At 37.8% G+C, this 22,392-nt stretch overlaps 1 protein-coding gene and 1 non-coding gene across 7 annotated transcripts in view; both read right to left on the bottom strand.

The window, feature by feature from the left end:
• Positions 1–22,392, bottom strand: part of MACROD2 (mono-ADP ribosylhydrolase 2) — an 825,711-nt gene that overhangs the window by 428,866 nt on the left and 374,453 nt on the right. The gene's annotated exons all lie outside the window — the stretch shown is intronic.
• LOC115494750 (U2 spliceosomal RNA) lies at positions 15,486–15,675 on the bottom strand. Its single transcript, XR_003959812.4, has one exon. It is a non-coding gene; the product is annotated as a U2 spliceosomal RNA (small nuclear RNA).

Raw genomic sequence — 22,392 nt, 5'->3', positions numbered from 1 at the left:
ACAGAGAGCCCAGTAACACCCCTCCAAAGCCCCCCTGGGCCCAGGGCCCTCACTTGAGAAATGGGACTGAGAGGATGTCAAGTCACCAGGGCAGGACTTGGTAAACTACAGTTGGTACCTGCAGACTTGCAGTGGGTTGAAGGATGCTGTTTTCTGACTCTTATTGATGTCTGCACATTCTGTTGGGACTGATAAAGTTTGGTAACAGCTTTGTTTCATTTTGCTTTTGTGAGTTACAATTTCAGAGACTCAAGAAGCAAAGTAACTAATAACAAAAATTTTAAAGCTGGAATTCTCTTAGAGTTTTGCACATTTCATCCTGTAAAATTTACCTTTTCTCAAAACCAGTTTGTGCCTTCTTGCTTCCAACTAATCCTGTCTGTCTGTTAACAGGAGTAAAACATGAAATGAAATACAGTGTGTTGAATATTAGTCTGAAAATCTCTTCAAGTAGCAATTTTTACTGATAATTTTATTTAAATATAATTCCTAGAAATCTGAAGAAAAAAGAGCTGTTATTTTCAATGGCACCTCACAAGATGTGTATGTCACCATATGTGTATCCATGCTCTAGAGCTTTTGTGCATGTCTCATGGTGAAGACTCACTGACATAAAGGCACCAATGCAGTCAGCCATGCATTTCTTTCTGCTCTTTTCCAGTCTCACATTGTTATTCCAACCTGCCAAGCTGTCAGGGAAACAGTGTCAGTTGTAGCTCTTATGTTGTAACTAGACATGGTAGGTATCCAGGTGCTCTCAAGTTTCCTTTGTGTAAATTGGTACCAGCTCAGTCTTCTGACAAGTGTTACTGGGATAATCCCCAGCTTGCCTAGTCCTTCATAACATCTCTCACAAAAAATTAACAACTTGATAGCTTAAATCTACTTATTTCCTACTCCTTCCTTCTGGGGACCCTGGATTACAATGCCTCACTGTCCCAGTGACCAGGGCTGGATGATACATGTCCTGTACAGCTTTGCAAAGAGGTCCTATGAACCTCTGCTTTAGACATGCCAAGAGACAGAAGAGTCTAAAAAAAAAATTAAGCAAACACCCCTTCATCCCAAAGCCTCACTTTCTTCACTCCTGAATGGTTTTGGAATTTAGCAGAACCTTCTAGCAATGTCCTTCATCAGACTGTTTTCTGTCTAGGCAACAATGTCCCTCTGTCCTCCAACCACATTGCTCCAGCCCCACAAATACTTCAGATCTATTTTGATTCTACCACTAATCCTGGTTTCTTTGCTTTGCTCCATTTTTTATTAAACTCCCTTTATTTTCAAGACTCCCACCTCTGCAGGGGAAGAGGACACAGGAATCTCAGCCCACAGGTTATTTTGTTCTAAGTGAATTATTGCCATCAATTGAGAAGACACCTGTGAGCAGTAAACAGTTCAGAGGCTGACAGCTCAGACCTACTCTCTGAACCAGCAGCTACCACAAAACTCAATTTAAAAGCAGTCACTCAGCCCAAATTAATTATATACAAGGCCAGGAGCAAAGAGCAGAATGTTCTGCTGGGATCTCCTGAAGGCAACCTGGCTGAACTGAAAAGCAACAGTGGTAAATTTTCCCCTGCCCTTGCTCTTTCCTTCTGACCACGCCATAATTACCAATGATGCAGCGCAATTAAACACCAAGCTCCTGATCAGTGCAATTGTAAAGGACTAAGAGAGAGGGAAAACATAGGCTTATAACACTTACCCACAAGCCTTATTGTCCCTGTGTAAAGTAATCCTATAAAACAGAATGCCAGCCTTTTCAACACCATTTTCAAAAAATGTCTATGAAGAACAAATGTGTCCTCAGATATGAAAAAAGTGTGATAATTGATTCCCTCAGAGTTTTATGATACTCTGCCGTTGGTCCTAAACAAGATATTGTTCAGATGTGCACAAAGTTAACACTGTAGGGCAAGTCCTCACTCAGAAAATGTCCTAAGATACATGAGACTTATTTTCATGTTGTTTTGCAGACCCAACATTTAAAAATAATTTTCTCAAATCTCACAAATCTCAGCGAGATATCAGACCCTTACATAGTGAGTCAGCTGCCTATTGCAAACACGACTCACAATGGGGAGTAAACCCCTGCTCTTATAAAATTCACAAAGAGGAAGAAAAGGAGGTAGAACTCCCACCATCGTAACACACAACCTGCTTGCTCTGTGCCTGTCAGGTAGGCTGGGAAGTCATTGGAAAAAATTCTGTGTTCACCTCTTTCACAGCCCTGTGCAAATTGTAGGCGCACATCTAGAGCTATCTCATTATTGGCATTAATTTATTGACAGCAGATAGTTTATTGACTGCAGATGTCAAATCTCAGTCTGTCATTTGGCTGGGGGAAAATGCTCAGAGAGAGACCTATCACTCTCCAACCTGTGAAAGCAGCTGCAACAGCTGCCAAAGAGAGGTACTTCTGGGTATCCATAAATGTCTTGTTTTGTTATGTTTTCCTGTGCTAACTGCTCTTTTGCTTGGCAGATCATCTTTACCTTCCCCTCATTCAATTCAGTTTCCTTGTGTATTTATGTCTCCCTTTTCAGTATTACATTTCCTTCCAACTATCTTGCATTTTCATAATCAATTTTTCTTCTCCCCTTCCTCTTCTCTCTCCTATAGTCTAACTGGAACTAGTCTGATACTTGCTGACATCAGTGCTGTGGATTTTAACTTGAACTCCTACTAATATCACTCACTCCTGGCTACTGTAAGAGAACTACAAGAGAACATAAACCCATCTCCATATGTTTCTGCCCTGGTAATAATAGCTGTTTTCTAGGTATTACCAAAATAAATAGTATTAGCAATAATTAGATCTGCTTGATTCACATCCTCCAATGTATGGTTACACCACAGAGTTGCTTAAATGACACATACAAAAGAGCATGGATAATTTCATTACTTTTACTTTTTACTGATTTAAAACCTCACACGTTTTAAAATGCCATTGAGGGAAAATGCCTTTGAGGAAAAATCCCACAAACACATTCTGAGGCTAAATATTGCAGTTAAAAGTAAACCAGGCTTAAAATAAAAAGTTGGCATTTTAAAGGCCTGCAAATAGGATTAGATCTACCAAGACTGTATAAACATTAATAAGTAGAGCTCCATTCAGAGATAATGTATCTGTGAGTCATGTGAGAACCAGCACCAACTCTCTTTAATTTCCAACCAGAAGGTCTGGAGGTTGAAAGAGGTAAAACAACTCGGCAGAAAGGTTTACTAGGACAGATTAGGATCTTACACTGTCAAACGTCTATTTCTGTTGGCTGCAGCTCTGTTTGATCGCTGCTGAGCGCGAGTGCTCACCCACCTTACATCTTTAGCACTCTGAAGATATAAAAACCTGAACTCTTTATTCAAGCTGGCTCTCAACATGGCACATCCTAAGCAGCAGGTTTCTGGGCATGGATTTTTCTCCCTCCCAACCCACTCCCAACCCCCTGCTGAAGAATGATGTGACAGTAGTGAATTAAATGAAAGTCTTGCCCAACTGTTGCTACGTTTCAGAACTAGAGATTATTCCTTGCTACTATGTAGTCCAGGAGAATGTTTTCTACAATTCCCCACTGCTGCTCTCTGGAATGTTATCCTGCTGTATCCTACTTGTATGAGAAGCCCTTGCCCCTCTGTGTGGGGCACTGGCACCTTAGGTCACTGGGTGACCTGGGTCACTGGGAAGAAAGTCATTCCTAGTGGAGAGCTTTGTCATTCCTGTCTTGCTGAAGGACATTGCAGCGTGGATGCACTTGAGATATATCTCTTGCCCCTCAGCACAAATAGAGATAAAAATCAAGAACAAAACAAAGTGTCTTTTGTATCTTGGGTTTGTTTGTCTGGGACTTTGGCTTTACTCAAAACAACCAGTGAGAAAACCTGCAGTAAAGATCAAAATCCCACTTGTGGTTTCAGTAAGGATTCATCCTTAGAAAAAAAGAGCATTTACAAGTTAAAAAATTAGTGGAAGTTTAGAAAAGAAAGGCTAAGTCTAACCCGAAATGTGATGTGAAAAATGACAAAGGGATGGTAGCAATACACCATCAAATCCCTTGCCAAAGTAAATGAAAAAGTCACCCAGGCAGATAACATCTGGATGTGTGCAACCTCAATTTAGTCAAAATCCTAATGCAAACAAGTCCACTGATAGCAGAAGGGTAGTTAAATATTCCACTGCATTTGGATAATCAAAACCATCTTCCCTTCCTAAAGAAATAACAAACCTTTCAATTATCAAATTCTAAGGAAGAAACTGACAGCTATTGGAAGGATTCCATTAATTTTTTTTTCTTTGCAAACATCTCTGCAAATAGTTTTTTTTTGTACAGAAATGACAAGAGCTCTCAAATTACTTAATACTTGTAAATAATGGTAATATATGGTATACTGGTTATATATAATAGAAACACAGTATATTTTGATCTGGTTTATTAGACTGATGCAAATCTACATATTCTGCTAACTATAATGATATTATTAGGTTCAGTGATATAAATATTGAAATAAAAAATGAAAGAAAATGTATTTTCAACTTTGTAACATGGAGTTTCTATAACATATGCATGCCCTCTTCAAGAATCATAGAAAAAAAGGGTAGTAGTCACTCTGGGAATGGTAACAGTGCAGCAAGGGAATTCAGTCTCTAACAGATTTCATATAAAGGCTGTGGAGGATCAGTGCATACGTATCTTATTACACCAACCTAATTATATATTGCTTTAGTCATTCAGTCAACCCCTTTGTCAACTTATTGCATTAATATATTATCACTGATAATGAAGTTTTGAAGGTAATCTGAAACATCTGCAACAAGTACCATCAAAGTCATTGAATACAGAATAGCATTAACAAAACACTTTTTTCCAGGGCTAACAACTTAATATAGTTCTGGGATAAATGTCACATCAGAAATAATTGTAATCATAGATGAATAACCTTTCATGCCTTTTGCTAGAATGCATATGAAATGCAATAATCTATATATTTCAGCAGAATCCAAACAATTTTTATGTAGCAAAGCTGAAGCCGATACAGCAGGTCAAAATCAAAGTCTGAAGAACACTAACAAGGTTAGGAAGCACCAAGGAGTTACAAGAAGAAAAGAATTCCACTAAGTTCCATTGCAAATGATCACAATAAAAAGGAAAATATCCTCCATATGTGCACCAGCAAATCCTAATGGCAACTACTTAAATAATAAATTCTAAAAATTCTTAAACTCTCCTGTAGCTAACAAAGCTAAAATGCTCATTTTTAAAAATAGGTCAAGTCTCTCATCTCTGTGCAACAGTGACAGAAGTATTAAACTGGCTGATTTAAAAGGAAAAGGATTATCAGAACTCTTATTCACACAAAGTTATGCAGAAAAAATCACCCAAGATGAAATTTAACAGACCCATATTATGCTGAAACACAAGTAAATCTGATAAACAACATAGACAATGTGAAAATAGGCTATGAAGTTTCTGGAAAAAAATCAAAGGGGAACTGGATATTTAAAAAATTAAAACATGCAAAAGTGAAAAGCTTGCTCACCAACAACTGTCTAGTTTATATGAAATTAAAACTGCTATATGGTGCATGTGATGTTCATCAATAACTTCATTTTAAGATGTACCTCATCCTGACTGAGAGATCAACTGAGCTCAGCTCTTATGTACTTCAAAAGGTAAAACAAATATGAACTAGTTTCCAGATTAGGGCTGGAGATGGAGTTTCAAAATATGGAACCTCTAAAACAATTTGTACTGTAAAAATCACATTCCAGTGCTATTAAATAATAAAGGACTCTGAAAGAGATTATCTGACTTTTCTTGAACACACCACGCCTAAATACATGTTCAACACTTTAATAAGTGCAAAGATAGAGGGATTTAACTTTCAAGATAGTCACCAATACAGACTCAAAATTAAGAATTTTGAAGGTTTTATTCTATTGCTTTGCAGTTAGTTTACACCCAGCCAGGACATTCTGGTAACTGTATCACTTACACATGAGGATGTTAACAGTGCTGCATTACACATGAATGATAGAATGCCATTAATCTAAGACTTTGTACTTAGATCCCTTTTTATTATCTTATTCTCAAATGTGGGAATGCTTAAATACTCTTCTCTGAACAAACAGATACCCAGAAAAAGGACTCAAAATGTATGTTTCAATCCTTCATACTCCTGCTACATTTTGGCAAGGAATGACTTATTACTTCCATATATTGTGGCTGTACTGTGACTTTGCTTCTATTGAAGAAAATAAAATTCATTCCAAAGTTCTTTGATTCTTCATTATGATACTGACCATTAAAAAAGGAACTACTTATTTCTGTTGGAATGTAAGTTTCTGAGTAGAAAACCTGAAACAGAAAACAGCAGATCAGAAGCAGCTCATTAGCAGATCTATTGATCTCATTGAGCCAGGTTTTGAGAAAGAGAATATGTGCAGGATCCATGTTTTTTTCAAATATTACAATTCAGATCTTTAAATTACACTGATGTATGTATTCATCCTTAGTTTCCCGTTAATACAAAGATGTGCTGGGGTATTAAACTGTGCATCCTGCCCTAATTCAGCCAGCCAACAAGGACTTTAATTCAAGTGGCACTTGCAAAGTGACACTGCAGTGTGCTCCTCCAGGAACTTCAACTTTTGAGAATGCTCAGTGTCTTCCTCTTTTGAATATAAATTGTGAAAAAAATACTTCCCAACTTCACCCAAACTAAATGCTCCCAGCTTAGAGATTGAACACTTCAGAAATGGAACTTCAGTAGTCACCAATGGACACTCCTCCCCTCCCTCCCCATTAACATCTTTATAATAGTCTCCACTAGTTCCAGTATTGCACTTTAGAAATAATATTTCTGCAAAGTACTGATACTGTGTTAAACTTAAACCTTCTGAGCCATGCTGAAGGTAATCACAGGTACATCTGTTTCTGTCATATTTAAATTCATAGCCTAATTCAATTGCAAATAATTAGCTACTTATCACCATGAAGTTACAAAGTCAGAAAGGGTCAATATGATTCTAACCATTTAACAAAAGACAGGAGCCTTAGAAGGAGGAAAGGGGAGATAAACAAAATAAACCCTAATGATGAATCCCACAGTAAATCAAATACAATCAGTTCTGCTTGCTCATCATACCCCTGGACAACCCAATTCCTTTGTTTTTCTTCGCAGACTTACAGAATTTATTGCCATACATATCATTTAAGTCCATCTTTCACTTTTATAGCCTGAAGAGGAGAATTATTTAGTAAAAATAACTTGAGTACACGGCTCTTGTAATACTGTTGTGACCTCAGTTTCTAGCACCTGACGCTGAAGCATTACTATAAGTCACAAGGTTTTTTTACTTGCAAGGACATCTTAATTATCCCACCCATGACATGAATGCTTTTGGAAGATAAAGTCTGCAATTAACTTGTTGCCAAACAATATGTTTACTGTCCCTGAAGGTCAGTTCTAGTATAAAGGCATGAGGGTACTTAATGTTGGGAGAGGTGCACTGTAACTGCCATCAAACATTAACCAAGTGGTCATCCATTATCTACAGTAACAGCAATGCAGAGTAGGAAAATATTCTAAGCACCATAAAATGACTGTGCTAAAATAAATCTCTACTGCAACACGTAAGGCTTACAATACATAAGTGTAACTAGAGATATGGTGCTTGACCCATTGTAACCAGAGTTGTTAGAAATTCCACTTACTCTCAGTAGTCAGTTGGTAGTAGGAAAATTTGCTCAAGACAGTCAAACAAGACTGCTCCTGTACTATGGAACTCTGCCTTTGGTGATTGTCCTTGTGGGGAGAATGTAGGTTTTGAAACTGTTTTAAAATATTATACTAAAACAACTGTAAGAGCTCCTTGCTTTGTTTAGTTCTGAATTTAAATTAGAAATTTGCATATCCCAGTTTGAGTAAGAAATCCGTGATCTGAAAAGGGCAGGGTGAGGATGTACGAGTACAGGTGTAACAAGGGGTTTCATCAGCCCTGCACAAAGCCATGAAGGGCAGTATAGCACTCCTGGAACAATTCCTGTACCAAAGTAGTCCCCCGTTCCAGAGAAATGAGAAAGTAACTGTCTTTGATTAAAGATCTCCTATAATACCTCAATTCATTGTATACATGAGCTAGGAGAGGTACAAACAGAAAAATAAAATGGACAAACAATGGAATAAAATTAAGGAAAATGATATTAAAGAAATACACGTAAAGCACTTCTATGCTGTGCCCAGTTTCTGACTCACATCATCATCATTATTCTGTATTTCAACAGGAAACCTAACAGACACTTGGCCCTTCCTTTGCTTTACGTTCTGCTTACAGCCAGAGACAGATGGAAGGAATGGAAGGCAAAGAAAAGCAGCTAAGAAAATCACGGAGGAATAAAATCATCTTTACCCAACCAGACCCACTCTTTCATCCCACGCTCACAACATGCTCTCCTTCACATAGAGGAATAGGTAACAACTGAGAACTTGTGTTTTCCTCGAAGTATTGGACAATATGGGAACAACTTGTGAAGAAATGGCATATGGAAGAACCTAAACATGGCAAACAGGCAAGAGTGAAAAAAGTAAACAGGAAAAAGAAATTTGGATGAGAAAATAGGAGAGATGAAAATGTTGACTATTCAGATAAAGGATAGAGGGATTCAGCTACAGAAGGGAAAATATTATGAATTTAAATAGGGAAAGAAACAAGAAATCTGGCATGCCAGAATCAATGAATATATGACCTGGAGGAGGCAGAGGAGTTTGAACTAGTAAACAAAGAAGTTCTTCAGGCATATAAAAGGACAATAAGAAGGTACTTTGAATTTGTACCTTTGATGCAAAACTGGTTGATTCAAGTCTGTGTTGTTTGAAAAACTCTTGTATGTCAGCACTTAGTTACTGGAATAGCTTGTCTGTGTTGAAACATGGACTATTTGCAGGTTTTCCATTGAGAATAGATTGGATTTCAAATCCCCCCACTTAGTTACCAGAGGCCTTTCCATCAGCTGGAAACACTTTTCAATCCATTTTGCCAACTTTTGACCTATGCTAGTTACTTTTGGAAGGTGAAACACATCAGGATCAGGCATGGATAAGCAATTCTCCACTGAGAGCATGTCAAATAGACATGCAGCCTCCCCTGAGCCAGACTGCAGCAAATGTGCATTTCTCAGGAAGGGACACTTAGAGCTGTTCATATGGAAGCAAGTAACAAGAACTTATGTCAGTCTACACTTCTCCTGTAGCTCAGTGTAGGCATCACACATGCTATTTATTTTCTGAAACAATACTGGAGAGTGCTGTTTATGTGCTGCCTATAGACCATCTAATTAAAGAGCATAGCATATTAAAGCAATTGAAAAAAAAGTAGTTTGTTTCTGCAGCACAAAATGAAGAGTCTGACAGCTAGGCAAAATAACTGACATACTGTTTCACTGTATATATTTGCCTGAATATGATGGTATAACAAGCTACTGTATAGTAAGAGAAAGCTTCAGCTAATTGCTGCCCAGTAACTTTCCATCTTCTTCCTTCACTACTGCAAGTGTCAGGCAGCTGCAAGTTGAGTTTTGACTGAGCTCTCACCTTTGTATGTGAAATGAAAGCTCTGTCTCTATGGATGGCTGGAAGCTCATGGCACCTGATGCCAAAACAGTATTATCCTACAATACTGCACATGGAAGCATACCCAAGTCCTTCCTCGTATTCTTCCCATCTTTACCCTTCAATATCCATCTGTAATTTTTTACTTTTTTTTTTTAAGTCACCACATGTGATGTCTCTTTAATTTCCCAGATGATTTCCTAACTTACTTGTTGCTTGCAGGAAGGAAAGCCTCCAACAGGCTGCTTGCACCCAGCAGAAAATATGGATGCCTTGTTGCAGCAGGAGGGAGAAAATCAGAGCTGAAGTCATTATCCCCTTCACCACCACCCTTCTCCATCCTCTGAGTAAATTCTCTGACAGCATTCCCCTCTTATCTTCTTCAATAGCGTCAAGCAAAATGAAAAGGTTAGACTTGAAGACTTGTATGTGGCCTTTAGATTAGACAACCCATTAAAAAAAAAAAAAAAGAAAACCCAACAGAAAAAACAAAACCCCTACACACAGCAAAATATTTTTAAAATCACAGAAAAACAAAGGTTCAAGGACTAAATTTGCTCCCTTAGCTGAATTACACGTGCTTTAATACTCCTCCACAAAGAAATACTTAGTATCACGCTTCCCAAAGTGACTGTGGAAGCCAACCACAGGACCAAAATTTGCTCCAGTATCCAAAAACATATACCAGTGGAGGGTAAAATGCAAATCCCCACACTTTGGAGCACTGTGCTTCTTTACTTTGTTCTTCATACATAAAGGGATGCTAAAAATGGAACATGGGAACATGTAAGTTCTCAGCTTCAATCTGGTCAGGGCTTTCACTTGTATTTTCTGTATTTAGCATCTCCCTGTTCTATCATCTTTCCCTCTTTCACATACCCACATTTCCTTTCCTTGCTCTGGTGGAGGCTATTTGGACAATTACACAGTAAGAAGTGCAGACAGTGCTGTGAAACCCTCTAAAAAGCTTGGTGTGAATCAGACTCATGGAGATCACAGGCTATCACTCAACTTCTCCAACAGTCATAGCTAAGAGCCATTGGTAAAGTATCCCATGGGAAAAAAAAAAAAAAAAGAATGTTACTAAATAATCATCATCCACTGGACGATGGATTGCCCTTCACATGGGTCAGCAGTGGTTTGTAACCCCAGGCTTAAGCCTGAAGTATCTTTTAGAGTATTTCATAAGTCTTTGCACATCATCTTTTAGGCTTTCAGTCTTTTAAAGACAATTCAGAGGTTTGGCGTAAAAATATATCGGCCTTAGTTTCGCACCAACACCATACATGCTCAAAACAACTTGTTACCTAACATTCATCTGTTTGTCTAGAAAATAAATGTCAGTACTGTCAGGAAAGGGAAAAGTTTATGATTAAACTCCAGCTATATCATCTTTCATAATATTTGCTTGAAGACAGCAAAGATTCAGCCCTCGATTTTTCATCCACCACTTTGAAATAGTATTGCAGAGAAGTCATACAAAAGAACGCTGACATAGAAATACATACCTTTACAGTCAATGTTGTTATGTAAAAACCATTTTGCAATTAGTATAGTTTTAGGTTAGAAAAGTAATTAAACAAAATATCTCACAGGATGATGGGACTAAGCAGGGAAATCAATTTTGTTTAAACAGAGGTAGAGATCAAGCCAATGATCTGCAACAGCCCAATGGAAAGCGAAAAAGTGCACTTCTCTGTTGTCCTAATGGACTGCTTTAAACATGGAAGAAAATCATGCATTTCTTCAGCATGAAATCTCCCCTCAAAAAAGAACAAAGAAACCACCTAGTTTTCCAGCATGTACAGAGTAATTAAGCAACTCACATCATGATTCCCCCCAACAAATACCACCCTCCCCCCCAGTCAGTCCTACACATTTATGAAGACCACTGAGAGAAGCCCAAATTGAGAGTCATTGTGGGATGCCTGATTATATTCATATTCAATTGTTCAAGCCATAGCACAGATAAACTAAGATACCTGTCAGGGCATAGTGCAGAGACTACATTCCTGTCTCACGAGTGATGTCCTCAAATGAAAAAAGAGCTGTGATACTGTTGCAGTCTAAGAATACCAATAGTAAAATACTAAACCTTTGAGTATTTTGAACATGGAATTAAGTTATTTATTCAAAGTATCACATAACAGCAAGTCACAGGCACTTTACTTTTTTAATGTACAAATGAGTTTTGCTTGTAGATAGCTCGTGTCTTGCCATGTCGTGACTGCAGAACGACAGCAGATACTTATCCACTCAGCCTTAATTAATTTACTCCCTAAGGAATACTGCATTTAGAAGGGAATGTAATTTTATCCTGGAAAACCACTTCACACAAACAGGACAAACTGTTACCTCATCTGATTTGTATCTATATTCTAATCACACAGATTCTTACTATAAAAGATTTCAAAATTATTCTAAAAATATGCAGCTGCTATTGCACATAAATATTCCATCTTCCTGTCTGGATAAAAACTTTCTGAGGGAAATAGCAGACTTGCTTAAGGCTTGTTTTTCTTACATCTCACGTGGACATGCCTAAAACACTCATATCACTTTTCCATCAAATTTTACATCACCAAGGTGGAAATATCTACAAGTTCAACAATGTTCTGCTGCTTGTGTTCTGCTATTTTGGTGTTTTAATTATGTTACTTCACATGGCAGAATGAAGTTTGACATTAGTATTGAATCTCATAAATCATCACTTTAAGAAAATGCATTCCCTTGAGGAGCAGTAATACAGGTCATATGGGAGTACTGTTTTAGCTTCAAACCTTGTTAAAAAACCTTAACTGCTTTCAGAAAGTCAGTGGTAGGATTAGATATACAAGTTATATGTTATCCCTTTTTGCAATTTTTTTTCTATTTTTGGTGCAAGTTTTTAAAACACAATATTAGGATTCAAAAATAAAAAATAAAATTAAATGTGAATTCAGCATTAATTCAACAGTGCTGGCTCTGGAATAAAGGCATGATAACACAGTGTGTCAGATGAACAGACAACAGAGTGCCAGAGATATAGAGTCCCTAACATTTCCTGCTCCTTTTAAACTTGTCTTCATCCTTTCAAAACATTTTAGTAAGGAAATGGCTGATGAGATAATACAAAAATTAGTGTACCACACATAAACATGAAAAACCAGTTTTACAATGATATTCAGTGATTCAAACTGGCAGAAGCTTACACAGACTTTACAAATAACAACACTAATCAAGTTGTAATAAATTCCACTAGAACTATTTTCTTACAATACTAATTGTTTCTTTTGTAAGGGCAAGATCATGATCCCATAGCATCACTCTCTAATAGGAACCAATCAATCTTGTCTAACTGTTTTTTTACTAATTAAATTTAAATTTTAAGTTGGGGCAGCAGAAATGTTGCACTTGCAGGGCACAGCTTCCACAGTAATGTGAGCTTATGCTGACTCTGATAGGGATGCACACAGACAGGGACTGATATCAAACACTGTGACAGCAGCAGACACACTGCGCTCTTTTGCAGATATTTCTGTTTCTTCTTAAGAGAGATGCAAAAATGAGATGGTGGAAGTGTGCCTTTCTTTAAAAGGAGGAGGTGGCAGGGCACAATTCTTTAAGGAAATTTGTCCAACTCTTTCCGTTGTTCTTGCCAATTCTTTCAGTTTGTGCATTAAGGATGTGCCAAGGAGCTCCTCTCCCAGGGTGCTGAGCTCCCAGGTCACTGAGGAGTGGCAACAGCAGTGGATGCTCAGTTTCCTAAATGAATTAACACTCTGCACTCCCTTTTCAATCTCTATTGATAAAGGGAAGACTTGGCTACTGCCAACCACTCTACTTTTTCCCCAATGCACTATGAAAAGGATTTCTGCACGCAAAAAATCTGCCCAGCAAAATGCAGATCTCTGTGTTTCTCCAAAGGCTGTCTCTGGAAGGCACAGTGCATTAGTAGCTGTGACCTTTCACCTGGGTTTGGGGCACAGAACCACTCAGAAGGGGGTGGGAAAAAAGGCAGATTGATGCCACTACTTTTTGGCTGAAAATAAGAAATCTAGGATCCTGTTGCTACAGGCAAGTGGCAAATGAATCCTCCTCTGCCCTGTTGTAGGAGATTCTCTCCAAAAAGAACCAGCATGTATGCGCTGATCTAGGGGTAATGAAGCCACTTCTTGAATGCTAGCCTGTGTCACAGGTTTAGCTAACCTCTGAGGTCCTGAGCTAGCCTTACCTCACCAGGGTGCATATAATACACACTAAATTAATTTTGTCAGACAGAGAAAAGAGAGAATCAATATTTACTCCAGGATCAAAATGCTTTTCATTTCAAGAACTCAGCTGTCTAGAAAAATGAGGAACAATCATTTTGTTCCTATGGCAAACAAAAGCTTCCTTGCCAGTAGACACTGGATATTGACAATAACCTGTGAGCATCATAGCATGCATAGCAATAAGATGGCATTTTGCTGCACTGGATTTCTGTCTTGTAGATTTCTGGGTTTGGATCTAAGCAGAAATATTAAAAAATCAAAATATAGTATTTTCCATTAAATAGTAACATTAAAATTATTACAACCAACAAGCACTTCTACATCCCCTACATAAGCTTTATTTTATTTAACATATCCTGATTGAAATACTGAGGCTATGAACAATGATTAGTAAATCACCCAGTGATTCAAAATGCAAGGAACATGAAGTTTAGGGAGCTTTTTGAAACTATTATTTTAGTGCAATTAAGTTGGTAGTGCACCAAGTTACCACCAAAAATGTCACACCGAATTAACTTCCTTTTTATTAATCATGGCAGGCAAAATAATTTTAAAAAGTGAAGGTGTCTTGGTAATGAGACTTAACTCAAGGAAACTAATTTGCAATGACATGGGCTCCTCTATTCTGTATTACCTCACATACTTAATAAAACACGCTTGAAGGGTCAAATTCTTATGTCATCTAAAAATTATTTTGATCTCTATCTGAACTGTATGAATTTTATTTCTAATAGAAGACCGAGTTTTCACCCTGTCATATCAACATGGCTTTTAGTGGTGTGGTTGTGTTTCAAAAGGTGTCATGAGCCATGCTTGTGATCACCTGCTGCATTACCTGGACCTCAGCAGTGACTCTGTCACAGGCCTAACAAAACCAGCTCCTGTTAGCCACCCACTGACTGCAGCATGAATGAACAGTTCTGGACCTCCAGTTTACAAAATGGAATTTTGTTGGCATTTAATCAGTCAAAATCATTCAAGTGAACACCAGATCTCCATAGTTTTTGGCTTTTTATATATTTTAAACACCTGCGTTTAAAAAATACTGTTTCCTCAAAGATACCAATCACATCTATTTCTTTACAATGCTCTTTAATCAAACCAAAGTAAATCCTGAATGTTGCATTTCACCACCATGCAGTGTTTCTATCTGTTGGACTCTGCAGTTATTTCTGATTGCTTTTTATCTAATTTTTCAGAAAAACACTACCTGTAAGAGTGATCAGTGAACATAAACAGCACCTGTGATGCAAGAACTGACTCTTCAGCAAGGACAAGACCAAGTGTAGGCTCCCTGTACCCAGTAGGTACAAGGTACAACACAATCCTGAGGATGATTTTATAATACTGAATATCACAAAATAGATATTAATACAGACTGAGAAGGCAGTGAAAACAAGATTAAAATAGATTCAGAAGTGCTATTTTATTTTATTTCAGGTTTTTTTAAATTATTTTATTTTATATGGGGTTTTATGGAGACTCAGGAACTCGCTGAGCTGAAAATCGGTGGAATTAAGAGAACACTGGGGAGAGGCATAATCTATGTTCGCTCTGTTCCTGCTCTTCCCATTGCACTCTTTTATGGTCATTAAGGGACTTGTTGCTTTTTTTTTCTTTTTTTTTTTTTTTCACACCATTCTAGAAACACAGCAATAGCAGGCTTCACGCATGGAGAGGATGGCGTAAGCTCCTAGTACATTTCCCAGTCCCCAAACTCATTTAATATAAAATCCTCCAGCTGAGGACATAACAGATATTAAACTGATAAAAACATATGCTGCACTTGATCTTGGCCAAAAGGTCAAGAGGCAAACACGAATCAGCACTCGATGGTTTCTTGGTCTGACTCGGTGGGCACGCTGAGACTGAATCATCCCAAGATTTTAACACCACTATAACAACAATTATGCAGCTTTATCACGCAGATTTATTTCAAAAAGCTGCAGACGTACTACAGACCCCAGATAACTCACTTCAGGATCCCAATGAGCTCATGATTTTAAACACATAGAAACTGTTTCAGAACAGGAACTCAGGAAAGTTAATGATGCCATGTCTAGCCTCACAAAATATTTCAGTCTTGATTTGACTATTTCTTATACGGTAAACTAAACAAAAAGAGAAAACATCTAGCCCTTCCCTCTGACCTCCAAGTTCCTGCAGTTTTGATGCCCCCAGTCCCAAATATTTAAGGAAACTTCTGTTTTCTGAATCACAAAGGATTTTTTTAGAAACTCATCTCCCCTACAGAAACTACTTCACAAAATTCTAAAAAGTTGAGGGAATTTTAAATAAATAACTTATTAAAAACAGAACTACTGCGGTGCATTTTGTTAATCCTTGCTGGACTCATTAGAGCATCTTGCACACTAATTCAAAGACTAAATATCACTCTTGCTAAAGCACAATTACTCAGTATCAAACTCCACCATAAATTAGCAGAGAAATTGTCCACACACGAAGAGCACTAAGTCAATACTGCTAAAGCTTCAAGAAAATCATTCCTGTGCATGGAAACACAAAAACCTCTTTTGAAGTTTATGAGTAATAACAAACGATATTTTAGTAACTTGGAAAAAGTATTTCTTTAAAATTATTTTCAAGAACACTTTGTAAACAAACTTGGAAACCTTTTTATTACCAATGATATTTTCAATCACTCATCATAATCACTAATTGTCTGAAAGAATACAACAGAAGGTCACAAGGTGACCTAGGAAAGGAAAGGTATTGTCACAGCAATACGAATCTAATATCCTGATGTTGGTGCTCCAAGCTGCACAAGGCAATCAGCCAGTTATAATGTAATTGTTTAACTTTCAATACAGAGTTTTCAGTGAATCAGTATCAGCCAATCCACTGGATTTTAGTGAGTTAAAATATTTCAACAGCATAGCTTTGTTATTTTGTTTAATCACCTTTCTCTAAGGCTCTGAACAACATTTAAGCATGTGCTTAATTTGCTATTGAAGTCAACAGAATGAACAGTGAATACTGAAGTTCAGCATGTGCTTAATGAGATTTACCGAGTCAGAATGCGTAAAAGCCAATGTGAGCAGAATCAAAGCTCTGAGGTATTAGCCAAGTCCACCCTGAGTTTCCCTAAAGATACAGGGCCTCCAAAAGGTGAATGAAAATTTTATATTATTATGACACATCTACTGCACACCCGTAGGTCTGAAATATTTATGTAGAAAAACACATACCAGACTTTGTAGGTCTTTAAAATAGCAAAAGAAAAAAAACTTTCAATTTACCCTAAAATACTAACTGGAAGATTTTGTGGAATTTTGTTTGGTGCCAGTAGCTCTGCAATACATTTTGACGTGAAACGACTACTGATTTGTCTCATGTTTCCTCCAAAAAGAAAATGCACTATAATTTGGGTGTTTTGATTTGGGGCGGGAAGGAATGGAGGAATGTAGCTAACATATGTATTTTAGCTATTTGTTCCTCTGTGATAAAGAAGGAACTTAATCCAATATTCCTATCCCATTTCCTCAGTCACTCAGGCAAACTGTGTAACCTTCCCATACCTGCATATGAACATCTGCATTAGACCAGCTGATACTTTTTCTCAGACTGAATTAAATGAAACCACCTGCATGCCTTTAAGCCTCCTTTTTTACTACCAAAGACTACCACCCCTTCTTCCTAGAGCAGGCAAGTTCAGTTTAACAAATAGCAACTCAATGAGCTTTGAATGCAGCGTATAAAATATAAAAGTGTACTTTTTCTATTTTCTGTGACACTTAAATGGCCTAAGTGAACATCTAATTTGATTGCAAATAATAAATATTTTATTGATAGTAAATATTAAAAAAGGCGTTTGATACCAGGAGAAAAATTCTTCAGATTCCATAGTCATAATAAATGTTCCAATCTGATTTTTCCATATTTTAATTCTTTCTCTTTTAGCTTACATGGAGGATCTGGTTTTGGCATCAAATGTCACTGTGACTGGTGGTTTTTTGCCCTGCTCAGAAAACATAACAGTTATTTAGAGAAATATTTAGCAATTTCTCTTAACAACATACAATCACCAATCCTTTCTCTAATGTACTGTCAAAAGCAGCAATCTGTTCAAGAAAAAAAAATTTAACATTTAAATGTTGAACATAAATGTTACTTTAAAATGGCAGTCATCAGCATGGGAAGGAGTTAATCTTCCCAAGTCTTTTTCTAAGAGTAAAATGGTAAGGAACAGCTGTCACTCAGGTGATGAATACAAGCTGCCAGCCTTTTAAACAGCAGGTACAGCATTTGAGCTCTGAATTAATTAGCATTCAGAAAGTCTAAACACGGCTTGATAACTCTGCAAGATGATTTTTGTCCCTTCCTGCAAATTAATACTGCTATTAAGATGAGCAAGGGCACAATGCAGATCGTAATTGTACCCATTAAACAAAGTTTCACAAGTAATGAATTGGAGGCTCTTGCCAAGAATGCATCAAGTCAAACAAAGCCTAGCTGCAAATAACAGACACACAGGAATCCATCTTCACTTTTTCATGGCATTCACAAAACTACATACAATATGGAATCCTGTGTAAATGCACAAAATGTTTTCTGCATATAAGGACAGGCTTCTTAAAAGTTCATGTTTTTAAATGTTGAAATAATGGCTTCGTCTCTGAAGCATTCAGGCTACTTCCATACAAGAGCCGCTTCTGACATACACATATATATTGAAAAGGAGTTAACAAGGCCTCAGAGATTATACTTATAATGTCTTAAAAAACAAGGCCTCCCTCCATCAATTACTGCTGCAGCACTGCATCAAAGTCTACACAATCCATGTGGAAAATCTTACTCCTATATTTATCATTTCCTTTAAACGATGAGCATATTTTATAAAGCACAAAAATGATTGATATCAGAATTTAATGATGTTTAATAAGTGGCCATCTGTCAACAGTCAAGGAGTAAAAAGGAAGCACAATATTATTTCCCAAAAGACTAGAAATATTGAGGCTAATTAAAAGGCACATTATCATTATCTCAAAGCAATGTCTAAACACTAATCAAACTTCACATCCAGGGCAGGAGGAACACATCCAGAGTTCCCCAAATGGGTCACTGGAGTTGAGAGTCTCCAAAGTTGTGTTATGATAGTATACAGATTGGAACTTGGCAAGTAGCTCAACTCTTTAGAAGAAACCTTTGGTACATTTATACAAAGATTTGTAGAAGAAAGAACTGTGCTAAACATGGCCCTTCACTATTTATTAGTTCAAATTTTCCAGCCACCTTATTTCACAACAAAATAAAACTTCTTGTGCCCAAACACATGATTAATTGCACCATACTAAACTGCAATGTACTCAGTACTTTTAGGTGAGAAGTGGCTCAATGGCACATGTACATAAGGGACTTACGTGGTCGAATAGACAAAAACTTGTACAAAAAGGAATAAAACCCATGCACATGGTGTCTGAAGCTCTTTTGCCTCTTTGGGCCTCTAGGAAGACCCTGTATGGTTCAGGATTCCTCATCTTCTCCTGCTGAGTGCTATGGAGGAGGAAGGTACATAAAGGTAGGTGGTTCAATCTGCCACTCATGTTTGCCTGGACCTCTGCCTCCCACATTAATAGTCAGTTTAAAACATAGGATGTATTGCCATTTTCATAATTCATCTTGATCAGAACTTCTTTTAAGCAAGTAAAACTCTCCTAACCTCAAAATCTATACTTCATATTCTAACTGAGGCCGTGAGGAGCCTATAATATACTTTTTGCTTCAGTATGTAAAAGTTGTTGAGACTTTTGGCATTTATTGCTTGCAGAGAGGCAGTTATAGGCCACTAAAAATCTTTCCCTGCCCTTGAGATATGAGAGGTGTGTGAGCAAGATATGACTGATCCCACCTGCCACATCATGGAAACTCTATGTACAGTCCCAGGTTTAGCAATATTGACTCTGAGCCAGGCCCAGCAGTTCACCAACTTCGTGAGGTTTGGTGTTGTTAGCAGTAGAATACAGGGGAGTGATGCAGAATATTCCTGTGCTGAAGGTAAGCAAATCACAAACAAACACAAAGTAAAAGGCATACTGGGAACAGGTGGAATGAAACTAGGGATGAGAGAATCACACTGAAAGCATAAAAATGGCAAACTGAAAGTATCTCAGGCTGGAGAAGAGCACAGCTACCCCGGTAGTCAAGGCCCAGGACCATGAGTACCATACCTAATTGAGAGCAGGCATTTTCCCCATGGTATTTTTCCTGGCTAACTTTTTCACCTATAATTGCCACTATCAAATTACCATCTCCACAGTGCAAAGCCACCTCTAGTCTTCCTCCTCAGGTCAAGAAACCCATTCATCACTGTCAAGTGAAGCATATTTCCATTTTTACTTGTCATTTTCAAACCATCACTTCACACAGGTGTGACCTCTGATCCTGACTTTCCTTCCAACACTCCCCTCACTATACTCTGATAGTGCACCATTATCTCCTCCCTCAGAAATATTAAAAATTTTTAAAGGAGATGTTCCTGGTTTTGATTACCCTATTTCAATATAACTCCTTGATCTTCAGCATAAACACTTCAATCATTCTGGCATTTTCATTGACTCAAATTAAATGCAGAGCCAGTAATTATTTCACAATCCCCTTGCCCTTTCATACACAAGTCTTCTGCCTTACACAATGACAAAATATTACCTCCCAGACTCTTAAACGGTTCAGATACTTCAGATACATTTTGGATATGAATCTGGCATGAGGGGACTCTCAAGTAAACCTTCTGAGACTTACCCAGTACTAATTGTGAGCAATTACAGTACTTTCTCATGTTGAGCTCCAATGCTCAAACATGATGTGAAGCCATGTAACCATACAATAGTTCCACTGATTAACAGGTTCCTTGGGGTGATCATGAGCGTGAAGTTCAAGATCCCCTGCATTTTGCAGCCTCTAAATGTAAATTCAGCAAAGCTGAAGAAAAAGGTAAATTCACAGTACTGTTTATATGAATTTGACTCTGGACATTTAGACAGACACACAAAAATGAAAAAACACCGTCAGTATCCAGTTTTAATTATGTTATTTACTTCCATATTCACAACATTTGTTTTAAACTGGCACCAAATTCTTTATTCCTGGTGCCTCCCAGATTTGCCTTCTGACTCTGTGCAATTGTTGTACATTGTATAGCTGTCAGAGCAGAAGTGGAATGTAAGAAAAGCTGGATAATTGTAAGTTGGGGCATATGGTACTACAGAGAAAGTAAGGGTTAGAAGGAAGAAGGGGGTTTTGTTTTGATTTTTTTCAAGAGTTTGGGTATTACTAAAAATTTTTGTGGTGAGCGAAGAAAATACCCCGTGTTTATCCATTTCTCCACAATTTGAAAAGTTGCTTGCTTTCCGCCCTCCCCCGCTTTTTCTTTGGGGGTTGTTGGATGGGGAGAGAAGAAGGGAAGAAGAAGTTATGTTTAACATTAATTCTTATTTACATGACAAAAAATAGGCCTTCTTTTTGGTTCGTTTCTTGTGTCTTAAGAAAATATATTCTCCAAGAACATGCATGACATTGAGATTTTCACCAAAATAAAGCACTGAAATTAGCTAGCTGCTCTGTAAACATGTCAGGCTTCATACCTCACACGCATTGAAATGACCAGCACAGTTTGCTCTTCTCAAAGGTATTGCTTTAAGCTGATTGCTGACTCAAGACAAGAACACAACCCTGGTCACAGTGAGTTTCTAAGTATTTTCTCTGCAGCTGCAGGGTATAGAGGGTTTTCTGTTTGTTTTGCTTTTTTCCCCCCTCCTTCATATGAAACCTCAGATTCTGGAGTACAGTTTGGCAGCACCAGGCTGAAATCACTGCCAGTTTCCTAGGGTACAGAATCTCTAATAACACAAAGCCCTGACTATTTACTTGCCCAAAAAATAATCAAAATTTTGTACCATGATTGTCTTTAAAATATATGACTTCTTGTCTCTCTTGGTTGCAGCTAATCCTTTCTGTCAACAGGGTTTCATCTGTAACAAGCCTGCCTGTGACATGTGAGGTCCCAATACATCTCTCAACAAATCCCCCGTGCACGGCGTGGCTCACAAAGCACACAGGTTGCAAAAAGGACCACAGAGACAGAGGCTGTCTCCTCTAATGGGATCAGAAAGGTGGAGCTTTCCCATGGAAGATGCTCATCAAAGGCCAGGCCAGGAGAGACAGCACGCTGTCAGGGAAGTCCCAGCTCACATATTGCATTTCTGGTGCATAAGCAGAACAGAGCATTCGTGATATTTCTATTCCTGAAAAGGCTTGTCTGTCAGGTTGAATTATTGGTCACACTGTCCTGCTTGGAAAGCTGATCCAGGTGATGTTTGCTTCATACTCAGCAATTTTGAACAGCATTTTTCTAGCTTTAAGGGCTGGGATTGTACAACTCGCTCTTTAAGATTTTTTTCTTCCTTTTTTCCTCCCTTTTTCTGCCTCTGCTTCAATTTAACACTCCTTCACTTTGCCCAACATATCAAAAGAAAATGCATGAGGTGGTAAAAACTGGATGTACCATTTTAACCAG

The sequence above is a fragment of the Taeniopygia guttata genome, chromosome 3, assembly GCF_048771995.1.
Source record: "Taeniopygia guttata chromosome 3, bTaeGut7.mat, whole genome shotgun sequence".
Classification (NCBI taxonomy): Eukaryota; Metazoa; Chordata; class Aves; order Passeriformes; family Estrildidae; genus Taeniopygia; species Taeniopygia guttata.
This window is presented reverse-complemented; position numbering and strand designations above follow the sequence as displayed.